Below are 17,567 nucleotides of genomic sequence, written 5' to 3' on the forward strand. Positions count from 1 at the left end.
TGGCAATTACGGCCAGTTGCCTACCACATATCCATTTTCTCCTTCTTCTTTTTTTTTTTTTTTTTGAGACGGAGTCTCACTCTGTTGCCCAGGCTGGAGTGCAAAGGCCGGATCTCAGCTCACTGCATGCTCCGCCTCCCGGGTTCACGCCATTCTCCTGCCTCAGCCTCCCGAGTAGCTGGGACTACAGGCGCCACCACGCCCAGCTAATTTTTTGTATTTTTTAGTAGAGACGGGGTTTCACCGTGTTAGCCAGGATGCTCTCAATCTCCTGACCTCGTGATCCGCCCGCCTCGGCCTCCCAAAGTGCTGGGATTACAGGTGCGAGCCACCGCGCCCAGCCTTCTCGTTCTTTTTAATAACTAAATCATAATACTGGGGGGAAAAGGCAGTAAGATGCTCCGCCAAAAACCTATACTTCCCAGATTCCCTTGTTCACAGGGCTGTTCATGAGACACAGTCTGGCCAATGAGTTAAAAGGAAAAATATAAAGGAGATTGTAGGGTAACCTTCGCTTTTCCGAAATAATACCTCAACTCTGTCTATTGTTCTTTATTGTTCTCTTCTTCCACCTGCTGGGAATGCAAAGAAGAGACTGGAAGTGAGGTCACGATCACATGCCACACTTTTTGAATGATGGATACCAAAGATGGAAGGAGTGTGTTGACATCATCATGGAGTTGGCACACCAGCCATAAACTGTACACTTGTTACTCTGTAGGAAGCATAAGCTCTTGTATGATAAAGCCTCTGTAGTCTCATGCCAGATTGTAACTCTTGAATGATATTCTCATTTCAAACGTCATTATGTCATTTCAAGATCAATAGGCTTTTTCTCACTGGGTGTGGTTAAAATGTAAAAATCAGCCAAACACCGACAATGCTCACTAGGCTAATATTTATTAGCAAGTAAGCCAAATACAGGAATAAACATTTTTAAAAGAAAGACATATTATTTCACCTTCACAATATAGTCTTGCAAAGAATTTTTAAAGACTCTTTACATTGCTGTACAGTTACTAGAACAAAATATGTTTATGTCATCACTGTAGTATGACATTATTTTCATCCACATCAACACCTATTGAAATGGCTAAAGAGCTGACTTCTGAGTTGATGATGTACTAGGAGTTATGAGATCCTGGTTCTTTTCATGCTTCTGTCACAAACAGTCTTTGTGCAATTATACTAGCTTCTCTGTAACTCAGTTTCCTCACCTGTAAAGTGAAAGATTCAAGTAGTGGAATTCTAAATTCCTTTGCAGCTTTAGCATTCTATGAATCTATGGAAGCATTTCTTCCAGAAGACAGGATTCACAGCCCAATTTCATCTGATGTTTGGCCTTTGGGTCTGTGCTAGTTTAAATCGTTACATTAAATTTTTGGCAGTGATAATACTTGAACATCCACCATTTGCAACTCTGACAACATTCCTTCTGCTACAGAACCTACTCTTTTAGAAGACTCAACTTATTCAGTACTGCATAAAGCACCTTCATAAAATTTCAAGTGAAAAGGATTTCAAGGAAATCAGATTTAGTACCTATGTTCTTTATCAAAGGTTCTGGGAAATCATTTTCAGTGAGCTAAGAAAACAGAGACCATTCATATAATTTAACATTGCATGTGTGTGTGCTTTAAAATACTTGTCTTATTTCTTTTGTTCTATTTACTATTAGGCGTTATTAAAAATCCTAGCTTTTTTCATTTGCTCTTAAAAAAAAAAAAAAAAAAAAAAAAAAAAAACTCCAAGAGTCTCTTTCCAACTCTGAAAACTCTTGGCTAAATACGGGTGCTATTTTCAACTTATAGTAACTGGCAACCTTACATTTTGTAAAGTTCAGGAAGAGCAGAAACTCAGCTTCCAAATATGCCACTCTGTCAGCAGGTTTGAATGAACAGGAAGCAGACAATGGAAGGCAAATGTCTGGAACCCAAATGTTTCTTTCCTGTAGAGAAGAAGACTCAAATGAAGACTAGCTTCTAAATCTCATCTTTCAGCTGATTCGGTAGGGGTGGATGGTACCCAGTTCTAGCCATTCTTCTTCTATTCAGAAGAATAACATCTTTGATTAAGCCTCTTCTTTTAAGTACTACTTATTTTAATGCTACGGCTATCAGAAAGCATTTATTCTACCTCACAATATGCCTGCATACCATGGTTCTAAGGAGGCAGTATTGCCTACTGGTTAAAAGTGTAAGGATAGTAGGAAAACAGATCTGTCATGTTGAGAAAACATTCACCCTTTACTAAGCCTTATTTTTCTAATTTGTCAAGTGAGGACAATAATAGTCTCTACCTCACAGGATTATTGTGATGACTATGTAAGATACTACATGTAAAGCATGCACTCTTGGTACATGATCATTATTCAATAACTATATGTTAGTATCATTATTTCCATTACCATTATTGTTTGAAGTAGTAATAATATTCATAGCACTACTATTTCTCAAAATACTTTCCCTTGATAATACCACTAAACATGTACTTCCTCTCTACTATTATATAAACTAGGTAGATTTCTAGAGTCATCCCAATCAACTTAATGTTTTTATTGGTTTCCTGAAATAGTTCACAGAGGATTCTTGAGAGTGGGCATACAGCTATATTCATCATTGTATTTTCAATGCATATTGCAATACCAAATGTATAAATGTTTATTGAAAAAAAATCACATTTGGGTGACCAGCAATAGAAAGGCTTTCTGGTATTTTTACTCTATTTCATAAAATCTACTGATTCTAATTGTCACACAATTGTAAATGAGGCTCTTTCATTGCCTGAGAACTGAGGCAAAAATCTCTAAATTGAGAATAGTACATGCCAAGTACCTTCTCATTCTAAAGAGAACCACTAAAAATCTGAAATGTATCCTTGCAGTATTCATTAAAGCAGCAAATCTGGTCCTGCGTCCATTACTGCCCATCCCCTCCAAGTCTCTGTCAGAGACACATACCGAGAATTTGGGGGGAACAGAGTGAGGAAACTAGGGCACAAGTACTCCCAGGTGGAGGAGGGTCCACCTCTCTAAGTAAGCCAGGGAGACGTCTGCAGGAGAACTGCCTGTAGAGATGGGAGTTGGCAAGAAGGTAATGTTAGTGTCTCATTTTTTCATGAGCATCTGCTTCTACAGTGGACTTGCTGGGCTTTCTCTGTCCTATGTGAGACAAAGAGAGAGAGGAAAAAAAATAATTGGAGACAAGATGAAGGGTGAAATGAGAGCGAAGAAGAGGAGTAGACTCCACCATCACCTTCTTATGAGACACGACCTGAGAGTTTCCCATGAGCTCAAGGGACCTCTAGCAAAGAGCTCACCTGGAGCCATCTTGTTGATGCCCCCCTCAGGAGGACTCCAACTGTAAGAATTGAGTACAGGGAGTTTCTCAGCGATGTGAAGCTGAAGAGGGCATCTGAGGAGATGAGCTGTAAAACATATTCACAAGAGGGACGTGTGAAGGGAGTGACCATTCCGAAGAACCCAGACAGCTGCCTACAGAAGAAGGATGCTGTCCCAAAGATGGTGCCTGGCGAGTGAAGAGACATTGGCTTTTCTCTTGAGTTCTCCTCTCTAATCCCTGCTTTCAGAGGGGTGGGCAGAAAGGAGAGGGAGAAGTTGGGCAGCCAAATGGTATCAGAGAGAGAAGCCCTGAACTGGATAAACACTGAAAATTTTGAGACTGGATAAAAGCTTTTTCCCATTTCAGTATTAAAAATTCCAAGATGAGACTGTTCTTATACCAAAAACTATCGGTTCTTTATAGAACCTATGCCAAGTGTTATCAAGGGCTACGAAAAGGAAGTTCAAAAGAGCAAACCAGGAGGCCATGACGAAAGAAAAAAATAAATCTGTTTCCTATGCAGTCAAAGCTATTTATTACACCAATTACACTCATAACCCTGTAAGGGAGAGAAGAAAGGAGAGACATATGAAGATGGCTAGTGGGCAGGCCAGTCAGACAAGCTCAGCTGTTAATTCACCCTACACCATTCCAAGTGAGCTGGCAGAAGTAGGGATTCTGAAGCGGAACTTCGGACTCTGGGCCAAGTGTTCCTTCCATTGCACTGCACCACCTCCCCATAATAAGGGCTTCCATTTTTTATTGCACTTTAAAATTAACAAAGCACTGGGGTGAACCACTGCCTTGCCAAGAATGTTTAGTCTGAAGAAAATTCTGTTAAACAAGGTGTCAAAACAACCATTAAAGATGCTTCTAAGAGCATTATCTTAGCTCTGCAGGGAGTCAGCACAATGCAGAGAAAATACGAGATTGAGAATCCAAAGGCTCCCGTTCGTTCTGGTTGTAGCGCAACAAGGAGCTTTAAGAAAAGAGCGTGGCATTTGGCATCAGATTGAGATTCAAATTCTGGCTCTGCTTGTTTAGCAGCTGTGTGACCTAAGGCACAATTCTTAACCTCTTTAATCCTCGATTTCTTCATGCATAAAATAGGAAAATGCCACCTACTTCCCAGGATTGCTGAGAGGAATGATGAGATAATATCAAAGCCTGGGAATGTGTCTGGAACTCAACAGGGGTCCAATAAATACGAGTTTTATCGAATCACCTATCAGTACATTTTCTGCTCTGCCGATCTAAGAGAACTCTGGTGTTGATGAAATTCAACAATATGTATGAGAAAAACTCTTTACAGTGAGTTACTTTAAAATATGTACTTTTCTTGTTCTCTTCCTGAGTGATATCTCTCTTTCAACTATGGGAGCACAGAATCAATGTGAGATGGGAACATTCCTTGTTATCTTTTTGAAAGCAAATTCCAATCTCTTAAAACCAGTTTTCTCTACAGTTCTTACTACAGTTACTTTTATTAGTACTTTTAGATACATATCATTTTTCAAAATTATAAAAGACATACATATTCATTACAGGAGATGTGAAAAATATTATGAAGTATTTCCTTTCAGTTATTTCTAGACAAGAATATTTTTAAGAATTGGGTTTATTATGTATATACAGTTTAACAATAGGATTTTATTATTAAACCTTTGATACTTGGTTGAATGTATCTAAGTCAGTAAATAATAAAAAGAGGAAGCGTAATTCATTAACAAGAAATAGAGAATGTGAAGATAGTTTCTTAATGGTGTTTATTATTGTGAACTATAACCTAGCCACAGAAGACAATGTGAAATGTATGCATACACTTTATACAAACACAAGAAACCAAACACCTGGGTAACTATTATACAAGTTTAGGAATAAAACATTTCTAGTTCTTTAGAAGTCCACTAGGGCATGTTCTCTCTGTCGCATCTTTCTTTCTACATATTCCAAGAAGTAACCTCTGTCCCCAAGTGTGATCCTCAAAATGCTTAACAATTGTCGTGGTATGTCATCTGTCACTGCCAAAATTGTGTTTTCTCCATCCAGGGTTCCAGAGGCCAGCAGACAACAGGGCAGGGAAGCTGTCCCCTAACACTTCTCTTATCATTTTATTTTGCTTATTGTGTTCTTTCATGTCATTAATTTAAATTTAATATTTAATTGAGTTAAGCAATGTTTTCTCTTGTCTGTTTTTTGTTATTTGTTTTGGTATAGCTAGAAAGGCTTTCCACACATCTAGATTATAAAGGAATAAATTAATGTTTTCTTGTAGTACTTTTATGGTTTTGTTTTCTACATGTAGATCCCTGAGGGATTAGTAGTTCATTCTGGTGTATAGTGTGAGGTATAAATTCATTTTTCTTCTTTTTTCAATAATTTCTGATGACACTTTCATTAACGCTAACTAGAATGGGTCTATATATCTTCTTTTATGTTCATTATTATGTTTGTTTAAGCACCAATACCACACTGTTTTAATTATAAGGGGCTTTAGAGTATCACTTAATATCTGATATGACTGGCTTCCCTCATTGCTCTCTCATCCTTTTTCAAGATTTTTCTAACAAAATTTTCAAGTTTATCTTCTATGTGAACTTTATAATCAATTTGTCTAGCCCCCAAACAAAACAAAACAAAACAAATACCTGGGCTTGGATTAAATTTATATATTGACTCATGGCACTGCCCACAAAGATAAGATCTCTATTTTTTTCTAGGATAGTTTTGTGTCTTTCAAAGATATTTTGAAGTTCATCTCTTATAGCTTGTGTCTATTTTATGCTAATTTTGTTTCTACCAATTTTGTCACTAATATGCTATAGGATTTTTCTTTCATTGTATCTTCTCTATGATTATAGTTTGTAGATACTAAGGCTATGGATTTCTTGATAATTTTACAGTATACTATTTATTGATTTGTTTATGGGTTATATGAATTGTGTTATTTATTCTCAAGGATTTTCCAGGTATACTGTCATATCATGTACAAACAGAGATAGTTTTATTTCTTTTCCAATTCTCACACCTCTAATATTTCACACAGCAGTAAAGGTAGTTGGTATTCTTGCCTTTTTCTTGACTTTAGGAAAATGTTTCTAGTGCTTTCCCCTTAAATTAGATGCTGGGTTTAGAAAAGATAAAGTTGGCATGCACACGCACACACACACACACACACACACACACTTTCAAATCTGTAGACCAATCTTAGATGTATCAATGCAAAAATGTAAAATAAAATATTGTCAAATAGAATCCAAAAACATTGAAAAATAATGCACTGTGAACAAGTGGATCTTTCTAGAAATGTAGGAACAGTTCAGATAAAAAATTCTTATATTTACCATAGTTATGGCTGAAAAGAAATCATATGATAATCTTTCTAGATGCTGGCAGAAAGTTCAACAAAATTTGACCAAAATCCCTGACGGAAAAAATGCTCGATGAAAATAGAAATTTATGAATAGCATCTCAACACAATTAACATATCTATACCTCTAATTATATTCATATCTAGGTAGATTTAGATAAATAGAGAAATAAAACTAGTTCTAAACGGGAAATAAAAATAGTTCTAATGGGAAAATGCCGCGGACATTTTCCCACAGCCAAGAATTATTGTTAAGCATTGTGTTAAAGTATTAGCCAATGCAAGCTGACAAGGGTTATGATGCTATTTAAGCCTGAACAACTTGGACTTGTGGAAACATGCACAATTATGACGGTTACACCCATGGATTGGTTCTGGGTTGGTTGATACCCATCTGAGTAAAAGTAGAATAAGGATGAATTTATTGTGAAACAAAGCGGTATTTCTCACACCCATAGATTAGAGTGATGATTCTTGCTGGGATTCAAATCACCCAGGGAGCATATACATCCGTATATATCATACATATTTGATATCTGGAAATACAGATTTCCAGTCCTGATCACAGACTTTCCAGATTCAGTAGGTCTAGAGTTTGAACTTGGAAGTTTTGTTCTTTCTTACTATGTATTTCAGTACGTAGGCATGGTTTTAGGAACTATTATTTTATAAAGCTTTATTTACTTGATTATTTATTCATATGTTTATTTCCCTTCTTGTTTTAGAATGTGTTTAAGTTGGCTTACTGGAACATATAAAATACAGCAAAATTAATGTAAATTTTAAAAAGGAAAATAAATTAAAATTAAGAAAGTTAAATGTTGGCATAGATGACGCTAATATAACAAAGGCCCACCACAGTGAGTTAGAAACAATGAGGTCGTTTGCAGAAGTTACGACACAAGGCCATTCCTGGGTTGTCATGTGAAGTAAATTATATTATAGCTCCTCTTTCTCCACAACCGGTAGCATTTGCTTGTGCATAAAATTGTTTAAAATAAACACTAAGAGCTGTCTCTAGGTAGAATAGTGGCATATAAATTCATCACAAATCTGTAGATGTGCATATGCAAAAGATTGGTGTGAATGTGCAGACACCTTAGTTATTAGACAGTGGCGTGGGGCTTAGATTGTGGGCATAGCACCTTTGATCTTTATATATTTAACACTTTCAGCACAGGTCAGCAGAGTAACTTATTTCATCTCCAGTACCTGTATCTATTAAGGTATATTTATTATCTATACCCTACTGATACCATAAATAATTTAAGAAGAGTTAAACAACAACAAATACACTTACAACAGGACAATTAAAAGACAGATAGAAAAACAAATCAGAAATCATATAAAGTAGGGGACATCAGACACATCTGCTAGACACAATTTTAACTGCAATGAATTATTACATTTAGATTTTCATTGATTACCCTCTAAAGCGAAAAAGAAAACATGATAGAGATTGCTCTTCTCTGATAAAAAGAAAAATCTTACATTTCTTTATAAGATTTGCTCCCATTGTTAAATTCTAAGAAAAATATATCAAATAGAGCTATCCTTGAATAGTATGGAGTCATAATTCTATAGCCTTTACCATCCCCAAATAAAGTAGGGGACATCAGAGATTGTTTTTATCTCAGGAGATTGCTTTTATCTCACCAGTTTATATAGTTAGTTCTTTAGTTAGCTCTGTACATATTTTTTTTTCTTATCTAGATTAAGGACTGGAAGATATGTATATTGATCTTCTTAATGTTGCACTTTTCTGATATAACAGGCGCTAGTAAATGTTCAAGTGAACGAATGAATAATCAATGAATAGACAAACAAATAATACTCTGTGCAGCCAATTGCATGTCCTAGCTCTCACCCAAATCACCAGGCTTGGGTTATTTAATAGTTTTGTTTGAATTTATTTATTTATTTATTTATTTATTTATTTATTTATTTATTTATTTTTGAGACAGAGTCTCATTCTGTCACCCACGCTGAAGTGCAGTGGCACAATCTCTACTCACTGCAGCCTGCGCCTCCCAGATTCAAGCAATTCTTGTGCTGCAGCCTCCGGAGTAGCAGGGATTACAGATGTGTGCCACAATGCCCAGCTAATTTTTGTATTTTCAGTACAAACAGGGTTTCACCATGTTGGACAGGCTGCTCACAAACTCCTGGGCTCAAGTGATCTGCCCTCCTTGGCCTCCCAAATGGCTAGGATTACAGGCATAAGCCACCAAGCTAGGCCAACAGGTGCTGCTTTAGTACTTACTAGGTTGGTGCATAAAAGTAATGACAGGACCTGCAATTACTGTGTAGTTATGGCCAATAAGCAAAAGAGGCAAAAACAATTTTCATTATAGTTCTTATATTCTCCACTGGGGGAATAAATGATCAAAGTGTGTAATGTGTTAGACTGCAAGAAGTATTTTGAAGAAGAAAAAAAACTTGACAATGCAGAAAAAAGAGACAAAGAGCCCTGAACTCTGTGTAGGTGTGGGGTGTGTGTGTGTGTGTGTGTACGAAAGAGATAGAGACTGGGAATATACATCCAGGAGAAAAGGCATGACTGGGGCATCCCGGCTTCTTATGATAACTGATGTAAACAGAAATAAAAAGCATAATGATTTAACTCTAATGGTCTCAAGGCAGGTGACGTTGTGGCTGAGAGTTCCGCTGATAGAAGGAAGTTTAACTTATTTCCAAGAATACACAGCATTATGGGTATTTGCATCACTCTGTTGCACAGAGAGAGTGGTAGATGTATTCAAACAATCACTGTAATCAACAATGATAGGTATCCAACCTATCATTCCGAGCTAGTGAAATGCATGCATTTTGGGGATTAGGTTAGGGAAAGAGGCTGAGGAGAAGGCTAGGAGGAGGAAGAAATTCTCACACACAATGGGACCTGTTACTGCAGCAGCACTATACCAGAAATAGTTTTCAAGGAAGAACTTGAGAATTAATTTCAAATTGAAGTCTAAGGGCAATTTAGGTAGGCAAAAAGTAATTTCCTGGGTTGGATTTGGGCCAGGACATTGGACTTAATGCCTCATCTCTTGGAAAAATTGCCAGGGGATCTTTGATAATTATAAGAGAGCATGGCCTTAGATTTACAGCTCCAGCATAGGCTGGTATCTTCAGAGCGCAGCGCCACTTCGTACTCGGAACAGACTCCAGTTGATGAATGATACCTTAATGCCACTTACTGATTTACATGCCCTCTGTGCTCCCAACAGCACCTGCGCTTTTCCAAGAGTGCTTCTGTGCCTAAGGACTGCCAAGACTTTGCTCTGTCAAATAGTACAAGATCAGATCAATTGATACTAAAAAACCTCTACAGCTCAGAAACTTAAAAAAAAAAAAATGGGTCAAGAGATGCTTGCTGAAGTGATTGTTATTTTTAAGCAGGTAAATATATCAATATGAGTACTGCAGGAATAATAAAGGTAGTGAACACCAAAGAATCCCTGACTGGTCTTTCATCTCTACAGCTACCAAAGTATGTAAAATCCAGCAAGTCATTTCATCTCACCAAGCCTCAGTTTTCTTATCTATACGAACCTGAATAAAATCCAAACAGCTGGCCTATTCTAAATAACCACCACGTAATTTATCACCTGGTGGTCTACTCGAACTTTAGAATCGTTTCCTATCTCCCTCTCCCTGTGACCCCAGTCATACTGGCTTTCTTTATGTTCTGCAAATCTACCAAATTTGCCTGTAGTCAGGGCCTCAGTGCTTTCTCTTCCTACCACACAGAATTCTTCTCCCCTAGAGGATTGTATGACTGGCTTCCCATCATTCAAATATCCTTTCTCAGAGGTTCTATCTCATCACCCAATCAAAGATTGCCCCTTGCCCTTCATTTTTTTCTTTCAGCTTCTCATTTTATTAACGTCATAGTATTTATCACTTTCCAAAATCATATTTTTATGTCATTGTTTACATGTTCAATGTTTATCAACAACCCTTCCTCACCATCATAGAATCAGAGTTTCCACGAGCAAAAGAGCCTTGTGGGTCATCGGCAAAGCCTGAGTCCTGTCCTCTTGCTCTCCTCCCCAGACAGTATGAGCTTCACCACTTGCTCCAACTTCTCCACCAACTACCGGTCCCTGGGCTCTGTCCAGGTGTCCAGCTACGGCACCCGGCCTGTCAGCAGCGTGGCCAGCATCTATGCAGGTGCCAGGGGTTCTGGTTCCCGGATCTTCGTATCCTGCTCCATCAGCTTCCTGGGTGGCATGGGGTCCAGGGGACTGGCCGTGGGGATGGCCGGGGGTCTGACAGGAATGAGAGGCATCCAGAATGAGAAGGAGACCACGAAAAGCCTGAACGAACGCCCAGCCCCGTACCTGGACAGAGTGAGGAGCCTGGAGACCAAGAACGAGAAGCTGGAGAGCAAAATCTGGGAGCCCCTGGAGAAGAAGGGACCCTAGGTCAGAGACTAGAGCCATTACTTCAAGACCATCGAGGACCTGAGGGCTCAGATCTTCGCAAATACTGTGGACAATGCTCGCATAATTCTGCAGTTAGATAATGTCCGTCTTGCTGCTGATGACTTTAGAGTCAAGCATGAGACAGAACTGGCCATGCGCCAGTCTGTGGAGAACAACATCCATGGGCTCCACAAGGTCATCAATGACCCCAATGTCACTTGGCTGCAGCTGGAGACACAGACTGAGGCTCTCAAGAAGGAGCTGCTCTTCATGAAGAAGAACCATGAAGAGGAAGTAAAAGGCCTACAAGCTCAGATTGCCAGCTCTGGGTTGACAGTGGAGGTAGATGCCCCCAAATCTCAGGACCTCGCCAAGACCATGGCAGACATCCAGGCCCAATATGACGAGCTGGCTTGGAAGAACTGAGAGAAGCTGGACAAGTAGTGGTCTCAGCAGACTGAGGAGAGCACCACAGTGGTCACCATGCAGTCTGCCAGAGTTGGAGCTGCTGAGATGATACTCACTGAGCTGAGAGGTACAGTCCAGTCTTTGGAGATCAACCTGGACTTGATGAGAAACCTGAAGGCTAGCTTGCAGCAGTCTGAGGGAGGTGGAGGCCTGCTACACTCTGCAGATGGAGGAGCTCAACGGGATCCTTCTGCACCTAGAGTCAGAGCTGGCACAGACCTGGGCAGAGGGACAGCACCAGGCCCAGGAGTATGAGGCCCTGCTGAACATCAAAGTCAAGCTGGAGGCTGAGATCACCACCTACTGCTGCCTGCTGGAAGATGGCGAGGACATCAATCTTGGTGATGCCCTGGACCGCAGCAACTCCATGCAAACCATCCAAAAGACACAACCCGCCAGATAGTGGATGGCAAAGTGGTATCTGAGACCAGCGATACCAAAGTTCTGAGGCATTATGCCAGCAGAAGCAGGGTACCCTTTGGGGAGCATCAGGCCAGTAAAAAGTTCAGAGGAAAAAAAAAGCCTTGTTTGTATTTTTTACCAGTCTGTTCCCAGTATTCAGGGTAGTGCCTAGTGAAGAGCAGATCCTTAATAAATATGGAAGAATGGAAGACAATGGACTCAGTGATTTCCCAGCCATCCCAGCTCCAGCAGTCTGGGGGCCAGTGTACCTTTAGCTAGGATAATTCAGCTCCAGGAAGTACCATGACCTGGGATAGTTGTTTTTAGTGACTTTCCCTAGCTGTCCTCATCCCCTGCCTATCCTGGATATAACCTTCATCTCCTGAAGGCACTGTTGTTAGAGTCAATTACATACAAAGGAAGATTATGGGGTAAGGGTAGCATAAGATGGAATGAATTAAAATATTTCAAACAGTGCCTAACTCTTCTCCCCCTTTCTCCCTACTTAGCAGTGGTGAAATTCGATGTATACATTAAATAAAATATGAAGTAGTTGAATATGTTTTAATATTTTAATAAAATAAGATTGAAAAATTTAACTGTGAAAACTTTCAAAATAATGGATTTCTAATAACTGATTCTCAAATGCCGTCTGTTTCTCACTACACAGTAGGAAGGACAGGAATTGATGAAGAACAAGTGAGGTTGAGAATGAGCACAGAACTTAAGGGTGTGACCAGGATGTGAGGTACAATCCATGAAACCATAAAATCTGCAAACCAAAATAAAATTCTAAGACACTCTAACCATTTGAATAAACTTCCTTCTCAGCCAGTGCATTCTTAAAATTTAAGCTGAAAGACTGGTTTAGGCCATGACGGGAAGTGGGGGTTTGGCATGCCTCATTATACCTCCCCGTCATTAACACCAACACAGACCTCAAGTCTGACAAAAAGCATTTACGATCTGTGCTCTCCAAAGTTTGCTACCTGAAACCTTCATCTGCACAATAAGAACTTTGGTCTCCATAATCCCTCATCTTAACCCAGACATTTTCTTTCTATTGACCTTAGGTCTTTAGATAAATTGAACCAATTGTCAACCAGTTAGTTTTTAAATCTGCCTATAACCAGAAGCACCCCCAACATCCCACATTGAGCTGTCCCTGCTTTATGGACCAAACCAATGTATTTCTTAAATGTATTTGATTAAAGTCTCGTGTCTCTCTAAAATGTAGAAAACCAAACTTCACCCCAACCAGCTTGGGCACATGTTCTCAGGATCTTCTGAGGGGTGCGTCATGGGCCATGGCCACTCATAATAGGCTCAGAATAAATTTTGTCAAATATTTTACAAAATTTGACTCTTTTCATCAACAAATCCAAGGCAAGAATGTGGCAGATCATGGTAGTGAAAAGTGTGGCAGAGGAAGGTCGGGAATATGGAAGAAGCAGCAGTTGGGTTTTATATGGCTCATACACAGTAATTAGTTTAAAAACAAAAATGAAATATTTCTAGTTAAGGCACACACTTTTGATTTTATCAAAATGTCCTCCACCTTTTCACTGATTTTCATAACTTGCTGTGCCCTGAAGTTCTTTCTAGATTACAACTGCATGGCCCAGGAGAGGTGCAATGGCAAAGAAATAAGAAGTGATTCTTACAGTCAGGAACCCCTGGAAGCTGGGGATGCCAGAGATGTAAGTAAGGGATGATCAAAATTGACCAAACAAAACAGTCACTATTTGCATTAATACGATTTCTGGAGCACTGATGTCTTTTTAAGTAGTTGGCTCTGAATATCTAGATTTACCTCTCTTCCATCCAAACGTTATGTCTAAAGTTGCCTACTTCCTCTTAAAAAGGTGTTAATATCAGGTGAGTTCTAACAGATGTAATCCAAAGTCACAGGAGACATTTTGCAGGGCACAGGAAAGAAGGCACTTAATCTCTGACTGTGCCTAGTTTAGCCCGTGGACAACTTCTTCAGAAAAAAGAACATTTACTTGACAGTTTTATCAGTCAGAGAACATCTAAGAAACAAAGCTCACCACATCAGGGAATTCAATAGGAGTAATTTAATATGGGTAATCGGTTACTAGATTACAAGAGCTGAAGATCAATTGAGAAAAAATGAGGTAGCACTGACATTAGCAACTGAAGGAAGCTGTGACCTTGAGGACTATGATAGAGGCAGGAGGCAGAGAAATTCTAGGCAGACAGGGGCAGGTCCCCGACAAAACCCCATCTTCCAGCTGAAAAGCCTAAAACCTGCAGTTCAAAGTGAGAACTTCTATCCTTGTTTGCCTACTCTGTCCTGATTGGTTCTTTCAACACTTATGAATAGTAAAAAGCATGCACTTTTATTTATTTTATTTTATTTTATTTTTTTTTTCGAGACGGAGTCTTGCTCTGCTGCCCAGGCTGGAGTGCAGTGGCCGGATCTCAGCTCACTGCAAGCTCCACCTCCTGGGTTCACGCCATTCTCCTGTCTCAGCCTCCCGAGTAGCTGGGACTACAGGCGCCCGCCTCGTCGCCCGGCTAGTTTTTTGTATTTTTTTTAGTAGAGACGGGGTTTCACCGTATTAGCCAGGATGGTCTCGATCTCCTGACCTTATGATCCGCCCGTCTCGGCCTCCCAAAGTGCTGGGATTACAGGCTTGAGCCACCGCGCCCGGCCAAAGCATGCACTTTTAAAATGTGCTCAACGTGTATTTACATAATAGCCTGTAAGACTTCCACTGTCAAGTCAATAATACTGTAGTTGCCTTTAAAAGTATTTAATTACCTACAGTATTTGCAAAGTATGTTGTAATGGATTTACAAGAATAATGTCTTTTTATCAACTGAAAGTTGCTTTTTCCAGAACTACCCAAGGCCCTCCCTGCCCCCCATCTTTGCCTATAAAGACTGGAGACTCAGTTGGTAGAGGGAGAGAAGCAGCTTGACTGGAGAGAGGTGACTTGTCTTCAGAGGGACAGCTGGACTTCAGAGGAAAGATGGCTTAACTTTGGAGAACGGCTTGACTATAGGAAAGAGCTGGCCAGAGACAGCCAGACTGCAAGGGAAGATTACCTGCCCATCCCATCCCCTCTCCAGCTTCCCACTCCACCAAGAGCCTTTTTCCATCACTTAATAAAATTCTCCACCTTCACCATCCTTCAAGTGTCTGGGCAACCTCGTTCTTCTCGGATCCTGGACAAGAGCTTGAGGCCCACTGAGTGCAGGTACCCAAAAAGGGCTGTCACACTGGTCCTTTGCCCTTGCCAACAGAGGGAAGCTGCCCCATGCTATGAGGCAAGGGGCCCACTGAGCTGATAATACACTGCTGTCCCTGGATGGTGGAGCTAAAAGAGCACCATAGCATGCCTCTGGGGCTTCGGAGGTCACAGGCATCCCCACCTGGGCACCACCGTGGGGCTTGCATGGAGCCTGCTCCTGCCGGCACCCTAAGTGGCCAGCCAGATCCCACACTTGCTCACTCACATGCTCTCTCCCACAAGGGGTTGAGCATCAAGGGTCGACTAAACAGGGCACCCCATTCTCAAGACCACTGAAAGGATTGAGAAAAATCCTGCATCAATCAGAGGGAGGAAGTTGTGTGACTGGAGCCCAGGTGCCTGGACCACAGATAGCTTCTGGAACCATGGATAACTGTGGGGTGGGCTAGAAGGTGAGACAGAGGTGTAGGGTGCCATAGCCACTGGTGAATGTATCCCTGAGCAGAGAGAAAAGGGAAGAAATCAGACTTACACCTTCTCCCTGCCTTCCAGCCTCCAGCCAGTACTCTCCATGCCCTAAAAGAGCCAGAAACTAGTTGGTAAGAGAGATTAGGGCCATAGTTTGTGGGGGTCCAATCCCTGTGATACAGTGGAAGAATAGGAACAGCCCAGGAGAGGGTTGAAACATTGGCTGCAGTTCACCAAAGCATAATCTTCCCACAATCAACAGCCCCGTCACCCCACCTTGCAGGGGCTCTCTTCTTTGTTTACTTGTTTTCATGTACAAGATGCTCTTCATGGGTACGATGTCAGCATGATATTGCCATCTCACTTTAAAAGTTTCCTTTTCACAGAAGTGAAACCATTCAAGACCATTCTATCTAGATGGGTGGTTTATTTCAATGCCAATTTAAAATTATTTTCATAAATATATATATGTATTTGAAATCAGGGAAGAAAAGGAACAAATTTGAGAAGAGAGTGGAGTGCTAACACAAACCAGAAATCCATTACAACATACTTTGCAAATACTGTAGGTAATTAAAGAGTTTTAAGGGCAACTACAGTATTATTTACTTGACAGTGGAACTCTTACAGGCTATTAAGTAAATACACGGTGAGCACATTTTAAAAGTGCATGCTATTTACTATTCATAAGTATTGTTAATATGTATTTCATTTAACCCTAAGCAGCCATTTCAGTCTCTTGTGTGAATTTACATTTATGAATGCTTTTATAAAATGCATACTATTTACCCAATAGGCAACTCTGCCATAAGAAACGCTAGAGCTGATTGCCAATTTAACTTCATATGAGTTTCCATGCAATTGTTCCTTAGGTGTGCCCGCGTGCTTGGGCATCCATAAATAGTCCTTCTCTTCAGAATCCTGCAAGTCAAGACCCATGAGCTGTTCAAATGAAGGGATTTTCTAGTCTGTTTTGGTGGTTCTGGGGATTTTAGTATCACATAAAAAGAGGCCAGGGTATGTTTCATCTTAGAAAATAAAATAAAGATTTCAGCACTGAAGATGGCAGTCTATAAAGTATATATGTGTAGTCACCTTGTTTAGTCTGTGAACTGAAGCCCACAACTACAAAATAAAGATGAGCAAGCTCCAGACTAAGATACCTAAAATGTAAATTTTCTTCCTCCCTCCTTCTTCTTCCCCTCCTCCCTCCCTTTCTTCTTTCCCTCCTCCTTTCCTTTCTCCCTCTCTTCCTCCCTCCTTCTCCTTCCCTTTCCTTTCCCTTCCCTTCCCTTCCCCTTCCCCTTCCCCTTCCCCTTCCCCTTCCCCTTCCCCTTCCTTCCTTCCTTCCTTCCTTCCTTCCTTCCTTCCTTCCTTCCTTCCTTCCTTCCTCCCTCCCTCCCTCCCTCCCTCCCTCCATAACAGGATATAATCTTTCCTGCCCCAGTCATTTTAATTGGAACACCAATGACTCCAGCACCAAGACACATAGACTATATGCAGAATTTACGAAGAGAATAAGGATTCCCTGGCAATGCACATACCATATGCAGAATTCACAAATGGAATTTGTTCTGTGACTTTTGTATCCCTCTGCCAGATCAAAGACATAAACAGGAATCAGAAAAAAATATTAAAGGCACAGACTAGTGATAATGTTTCTTTGGAGAGCATCTCTCTAGGCTGAAAGTCGCCACCCCTTCTTTTGGAGAAGGAGTGGATTGGAGTGCCACTGTCTAACCTAAAGCATAAAGGGAAACACTGAAAGCTTTGAAATTTGTTCATATGGGAGAAAAAGACTTGGTGCTGGCCTTATGACTAATAAAGCAAACATAGATTGAGGAATTGAGGACTGAGGTCTAAT

At 40.3% G+C, this 17,567-nt stretch overlaps 1 pseudogene; it reads left to right on the forward strand.

Annotated features, from left to right (window-relative positions):
- Positions 1 to 10,748: 10,748 nt before the first annotated feature.
- On the forward strand, positions 10,749 to 16,644 carry LOC104663320 (annotated as a pseudogene).
- The last annotated feature ends 923 nt before the right edge of the window (positions 16,645 to 17,567 follow it).

This window comes from Rhinopithecus roxellana, chromosome 16 (genome assembly GCF_007565055.1).
Source record: "Rhinopithecus roxellana isolate Shanxi Qingling chromosome 16, ASM756505v1, whole genome shotgun sequence".
NCBI classification, from domain to species: Eukaryota; Metazoa; Chordata; class Mammalia; order Primates; family Cercopithecidae; genus Rhinopithecus; species Rhinopithecus roxellana.